Source organism: Mustela nivalis (assembly GCF_964662115.1).
Source record: "Mustela nivalis genome assembly, chromosome: 3".
Lineage (NCBI taxonomy): Eukaryota > Metazoa > Chordata > Mammalia > Carnivora > Mustelidae > Mustela > Mustela nivalis.
Genome location: NC_139022.1, coordinates 152,641,216 through 152,648,762, shown reverse-complemented (window position 1 = coordinate 152,648,762; position 7,547 = coordinate 152,641,216).

The window sequence follows — 7,547 nt, the reverse complement described above, 5'->3', positions numbered from 1 at the left end:
ATCTCATGATATGCCATGATGACTACTCTTCTTCACACCATTCTCTGGGCTTGTAAATTGTATCAGTCTTACCCTGGAGGACCATCCTTAATGGGGAAAGTGCCTGACTAGCACACAGCCATTGGTTAGAGGGTTCCAACTAGCCTGGTGTCAGTTACAGTTCATGCTGCAATCCAGGGCCATTTAAAGGCTAAACCCATACTTTTGTCTAAATGCACTTATAGAAGCCTCTCAAAGGGATGGAAGTGAGGATTTCCCTACTTGGATCTGACTTGCTTGGCTTGAAAATCTTGCTTACACAAGGGAGGGTATGTTGAGACTTTCACTTTGCCAAGATGATTCAGAGAGGATTAAGAGGGAGGTGAAGTTTGAAAGCTGTCAGCAGTCCAACCTCAAAAATGGTGTCAGACTCTATTACACATGAGTTTTGGGGGAAATCCAGGATGGTAAGTAGGGCTGCAGAGGACTGTGGTTTTTAACTTAGCCTTTAGTATTTTGGGGCAGAATAAAAAACCTTGGAAGGTACCACCTTTATGTTTAACCTTTTTTTCAAAAAGAGAAAAGAATGGGGAACTATGTATGATAATAGAAGATCTGTATTTCAGTATAAAGGATACCACTCATTATATGTTCAATCTTGAGAAATTATTTGACACTCTATTCATTTTTGTTTTCTCACTTGTATGATGAAGAATAGCTATACCTTTAAGCGAAAGCTTTAAGTAGAAACTTCTGGTACTTTAAATTGAATAAAAGTGACTGGATCATTATAAGGTTCTCAATAATATTATCAGGTCCTATGATTGAAAACTGAGAAAGCAAGAAAACAACAGCAATAAAACATACTTTTTACTTTTTTATTATTTATTTAAAAGCATATATATATATATATATATATATATATATTCTTTTGGAATTAAAAAACTATTGTATCATCATGTTAATATTAATCTGAGGTATGTGACCTAACTCTATCTTTATTATTGCTTATTATGGTGTGTTTTTTTTTTTAGAGAAGAATGCAAAATCATACCAAGTTATCAGTTGGTTTCCCATTGAAGATCATGAAAAACAATTTTAAAAAGTTTTTATTCTTTTTAAAGACAGAAGCTTTGCATGGCAGGTAATTCTTTTTATTTTCTGAATGAAAGACTTACCATTTTAGTGACACAAATGAATTTTTGGATGCATGGATACTTGGAGTGAGTTTAAGAGAAATGGATGGATGGATGGATGGATGAGTGGATGGATGGGGAGATAATGATGGGTGGCAGTGGATGGGTAAAGTAAATGAGTCTGGCACCCCCAATTTTTCAGTCTGTGTACTATTCCTCTTCCACTGAAAACAAAAATGTATTTCTGTATACTGAAGAGGATTGTTCCTTCTGGATCATCCTGGTAATACTTCACCTACAGTCTTTGTGTATATATTCTCTCCCTAATTAAAAATGTGGATAGACAACTTAACTTCCCATTGTTGGTAGGCAAATCGGAGCCACCATTTTTTATTTACTTTTCCTCCGTTCTCCTCACATAAAATCAAGAATGGAAAAATACTGATTTTTTAGACCTTGAGCCACTATTTTTTTTTAATTTTTTATTTTTTATAAACATATATTTTTATCCCCAGGGTTACAGGTCTGTGAATCACCAGGTTTACACACTTCACAGCACTCACCAAAGCACATACCCTCCCCAATGACCATAATCCCACCCCCTTCTCCCAAACCCCCTCCCCCCAGCAACCCTCAGTTTGTTTTGTGAGCACTATTGGGTATTTACCCTAAAGATACAAATGTAGTGAGCCGCATCTCCACCTACTCATGGGCCCTGTCCCCGTGCCCTAATAAAACGACGTCTTAAGAATTCTTTCTTTAGTCGTCGGCTCCGAACCTCCTCACCCCACCGAACCTGACTTAGGTTCTGGGACTTCATCATTTTTGGCGAGCCAGCAGGAGTTTTGTGAGTCTTTACATTTGGACTCTGAGCTTCGGTGCAAAATTGATAGAAGAGAAGAAGAACAGCAATTCTGGAAACAGAAAAACAACCACTTTCTGAAAGGTAGGACCGGCGGAGAAGTGAATCCAAAGCGACGGGAAGATAGACCCCGGGGGGAGGGGCCGGCTCCCGGCAAGCGGCGGAGCAACCGCGCACAAAATCAGGACTTTTAAAAGTCTGTTCCGCTGAGGGACATCGCTCCAGAGGCTAAACCGGGGTGAAGCCCACGCGGGGTCAGCGTGGCCTCAGGTCCCGCAGGGTCACAGAAGGATCGGGGGTGTCTGAGTGTCGCAGAGCTTGCGGGTATTGGAACGGGAAAGCCGGCTGCAGAGACAGAGCCGACAGTAAGCTCGCAGCTCGGTGTTACCTTGAACCGGTCGCAGGCTCGGGGAGCTCGGAGCGCGGCCGGAGGTCAGGCAGACGGGAGTGACTGGGCGCTGTTCTCTGAGGGCGCACTGAGGAGTGAGGCCCTGGGCTCTCGGCTCCTCCGGGCCGAAGACTAGGGGGCCGCCATTTGTATTCCCGTCCTCCAGAACTCTACGGAAATCGCTCAGGGAACAAAAGCTCCTGAAAGCAAACCCGAGCGATTACTCACCCCGGCCCCGGGTAAGGGCGGTGTAATTCCGCCTGGGGCAAAGACACTTGAGAATCACTACAACAGGCCCCTCCCCCAGAAGATCAACAAGAAATCCAGCCTAGACCAAGTTCACCTACCAAGGAGTGCGGTTTCAATACCAAGGAGAGCAGCAGAATTCCAGAGGAGGAGAAAGCCAAGCACGGAACTCACGGCTTTTTTCCTGTGATTTTTTTAGTCTTGCAGTTAATTGAATTTTTTCTTTTTCATTTTTTTTTTTTTTTCTTCTCGCCTTCGGGTAAAATTTTTTTTTTTTTTAACTATTACCTTTTTCTTTTTTAACGATTTTTTACTAGTTTATCTAATATATATATATATTTTCTTTTTTACATTTTTCTCAGGTGTTTTCTCTTTTTTAAAAATTTTTTTCTTTTCTTTTTTTTTTTTCTTTTCTTTGTTCTTTTTTTTTCCTTTCTTCCTTTTTGAACCTCTTTTTATCCCCTTTCTCCCCACTCACGATTTTTGGATCTTTTCTAATTTGGTTAAAGCATATTTTCCTGGGGTTGTTGCCACCCTTTTAGTATTTTACTTGCCCCTTCATTTACGCTTATCTGGCCAAAATGACAAGACGTAAAAATTCAACACAAAAAAAAGAACAAGAGGCAGTACCGAAGGCTAGGGACCTAATCAATACAGACATCAGTAATATGTCAGATCTAGAGTTCAGAATGACAATTCTCAAGGTTCTAGCCGGGCTCGAAAAAGGCATGGAAGATATTAGAGAAACCCTCTCGAGAGATATAAAAGCCCTTTCTGGAGAAATAAAAGAACTAAAATCTAACCAAGTTGAAATCAAAAAAGCTATTAATGAGGTGCAATCAAAAATGGAGGCTCTAACTGCTAGGATAAATGAGGCAGAAGAAAGAATTAGTGATATAGAAGACCAAATGACAGAGAATAAAGAAGCTGAGCAAAAGAGGGACAAACAGCTACTGGACCACGAGGGGAGAATTCGAAAGATAAGTGACACCATAAGACGAAACAACATTAGAATAATTGGGATTCCAGAAGAAGAAGAAAGAGAGAGGGGAGCAGAAGGTGTACTGGAGAGAATTATTGGGGAGAATTTCCCCAATATGGCAAAGGGAACGAGCATCAAAATTCAGGAGGTTCAGAGAACGCCCCTCAAAATCAATAAGAATAGGCCCACACCCCGTCACCTAATAGTAAAATTTACAAGTCTCAGTGACAAAGAGAAAATCTTGAAAGCAGCCCGGGAAAAGAAGTCTGTAACATACAATGGTAAAAATATTAGATTGGCAGCTGACTTATCCACAGAGACCTGGCAGGCCAGAAAGAGCTGGCATGATATTTTTAGAGCACTAAACGAGAAAAACATGCAGCCCAGAATACTATATCCAGCTAGGCTATCATTGAAAATAGAAGGAGAGATTAAAAGCTTCCAGGACAAACAACAACTGAAAGAATTTGCAAATACCAAACCAGCTCTACAGGAAATATTGAAAGGGGTCCTCTAAGCAAAGAGAGAGCCTACAAGTGGTAGATCAGAAAGGAACAGAGACCATATACAGTAACAGTCACCTTACAGGCAATACAATGGCACTAAATTCATATCTCTCAATAGTTACCCTGAATGTGAATGGGCTAAATGCCCCTGTCAAAAGACACAGGGTATCAGAATGGATAAAAAAACAAAACCCATTTATATGTTGCCTCCAAGAAACTCATTTTAAGCCCGAAGACACCTCCAGATTTAAAGTGAGGGGGTGGAAAAGAATTTACCATGCTAATGGACATCAGAAGAAAGCAGGAGTGGCAATCCTTATATCAGATCAATTAGATTTTAAGCCAAAGACTATAATAAGAGATGAGGAAGGACACTATATCATACTCAAAGGGTCTGTCCAACAAGAAGATTTAACAATTTTAAATATCTATGCCCCCAACGTGGGAGCAGCCAACTATATAAACCAATTAATAACAAAATCAAAGAAACACATCAACAACAATACAATAATAGTAGGGGACTTTAACACTCCCCTCACTGAAATGGACAGGTCATCCAAGCAAAAGATCAGCAAGGAAATAAAGGCCTTAAACGACACACTGGACCAGATGGACATCACAGATATATTCAGAACATTTCATCCCAAAGCAACAGAATACACATTCTTCTCTAGTGCACATGGAACATTCTCTAGAATAGATCACATCCTCGGTCCTAAATCAGGACTCAACCGGTATCAAAAGATTGGGATCATTCCCTGCATATTTTCAGACCACAATGCTCTAAAGCTAGAACTCAACCACAAAAGGAAGTTTGGAAAGAACCCAAATACATGGAGACTAAACAGTATCCTTCTAAAGAATGAATGGGTCAACCGGGAAATTAAAGAAGAATTGAAAAAAATCATGGAAACAAATGATAATGAAAATACAACGGTTCAAAATCTGTGCGACACAATAAAGGCAGTCCTGAGAGGAAAATATATAGCGGTACAAGCCTTTCTCAAGAAACAAGAAAGGTCTCAGGTACACAACCTAACCCTACACCTAAAGGAGCTGGAGAAAGAACAAGAAAGAAACCCTAAGCCCAGCAGGAGAAGAGAAATCATAAAGATCAGAGCAGAAATCAATGAAATAGAAACCAAAAAAACAATAGAACAAATCAACGAAACTAGGAGCTGGTTCTTTGAAAGAATTAATAAAATTGATAAACCCCTGGCCCGACTTATCAAAAAGAAAAGAGAAAGGACCCAAATAAATAAAATCATGAATGAAAGAGGAGAGATCACAACTAACACCAAAGAAATACAAACTATTATAAGAACATACTATGAGCAACTCTACGGCAATAAATTCGACAATCTGGAAGAAATGGATGCATTCCTAGAAACATATAAACTACCACAACTGAACCAGGAAGAAATAGAAAGCCTGAACAGACCCATAACCAGTAAGGAGATTGAAACAGTCATTAAAAATCTCCAAACAAACAAAAGCCCAGGGCCAGATGGCTTCCCGGGGGAATTATACCAAACATTTAAAGAAGAACTAATTCCTATTCTCCTGAAACTGTTCCAAAAAATAGAAATGGAAGGAAAACTTCCAAACTCATTTTATGAGGCCAGCATCACCTTGATCCCAAAACCAGACAAGGATCCCACCAAAAAAGAGAGCTATAGACCGATATCCTTGATGAACACAGATGCGAAAATACTCAACAAAATACTAGCCAATAGGATTCAACAGTACATTAAAAAGATTATTCACCACGACCAAGTGGGATTTATTCCAGGGCTGCAAGGTTGGTTCAACATCCGCAAATCAGTCAATGTGATACAACACATCAATAAAAGAAAGAACAAGAACCATATGATACTTTCAATAGATGCTGAAAAAGCATTTGACAAAGTACAGCATCCCTTCCTGATCAAAACTCTTCAAAGTGTAGGGATAGAGGGCACATACCTCAATATCATCAAAGCCATCTATGAAAAACCCACCGCAAATATCATTCTCAATGGAGAAAAACTGAAAGCTTTTCCACTAAGGTCAGGAACACGGCAGGGATGTCCATTATCACCACTGCTATTCAACATAGTACTAGAGGTCCTAGCCTCAGCAATCAGACAACAAAAGGAAATTAAAGGCATCCAAATTGGCAAAGAAGAAGTCAAATTATCACTCTTCGCAGATGATATGATACTATATGTGGAAAACCCAAAAGACTCCACTCCAAAACTGCTAGAACTTATACAGGAATTCAGTAAAGTGTCAGGATATAAAATCAATGCACAGAAATCAGTTGCATTTCTCTACACCAACAGCAAGACAGAAGAAAGAGATATTAAGGAGTCAATCCCATTTACAATTGCATCCAAAACCATAAGATACCTAGGAATAAACCTAACCAAAGAGACACAGAATCTATACTCAGAAAACTATAAAGTACTCATGAAAGAAATTGAGGAAGACACAAAGAAATGGAAAAATGTTCCATGCTCCTGGATTGGAAGAATAAATATTGTGAAAATGTCTATGCTACCTAAAGCAATCTACACATTTAATGCAATTCCTATCAAAGTACCATCCATCTTTTTCAAAGAAATGGAACAAATAATGCTAAAATTTATATGGAACCAGAAAAGACCTCGAATAGCCAAAGGGATATTGAAAAAAAAAGCCAACGTTGGTGGCATCACAATTCCGGACTTCAAGCTCTATTACAAAGCTGTCATCATCAAGACAGCATGGTACTGGCATAAAAACAGACACATAGATCAATGGAATAGAATAGAGAGCCCAGAAATAGACCCTCAAATCTATGGTCAACTCATCTTCGACAAAGCAGGAAAGAATGTCCAATGGAAAAAAGACAGCCTCTTCAATAAATGGTGCTGGGAAAATTGGACAGCCACATGCAGAAAAATGAAATTGGACCATTTCCTTACACCACACACAAAAATAGACTCAAAATGGATGAAGGACCTCAATGTGAGAAAGGAATCCATCAAAATCCTTGAGGAGAACACAGGCAGCAACCTCTTCGACCTCTGCCGCAGCAACATCTTCCTAGGAACAACGCAAAAGGCAAGGGAAGCAAGGGAAAAAATGAACTATTGGGATTTCATCAAGATCAAAAGCTTTTGCACAGCAAAGGAAACAGTTAACAAAATCAAAAGACAACTGACAGAATGGGAGAAGATATTTGCAAACGACATATCAGATAAAGGACTAGTGTCCAGAATCTATAAAGAACTTAGCAAACTCAACACCCAAAGAACAAATAATCCAATCAAGAAATGGGCAGAGGACATGAACAGACATTTCTGCAAAGAAGACATCCAGATGGCCAACAGACACATGAAAAAGTGCTCCATATCACTCGGCATCAGGGAAATACAAATCAAAACCACAATGAGATATCACCTCACACCAGTCAGAATGGCTA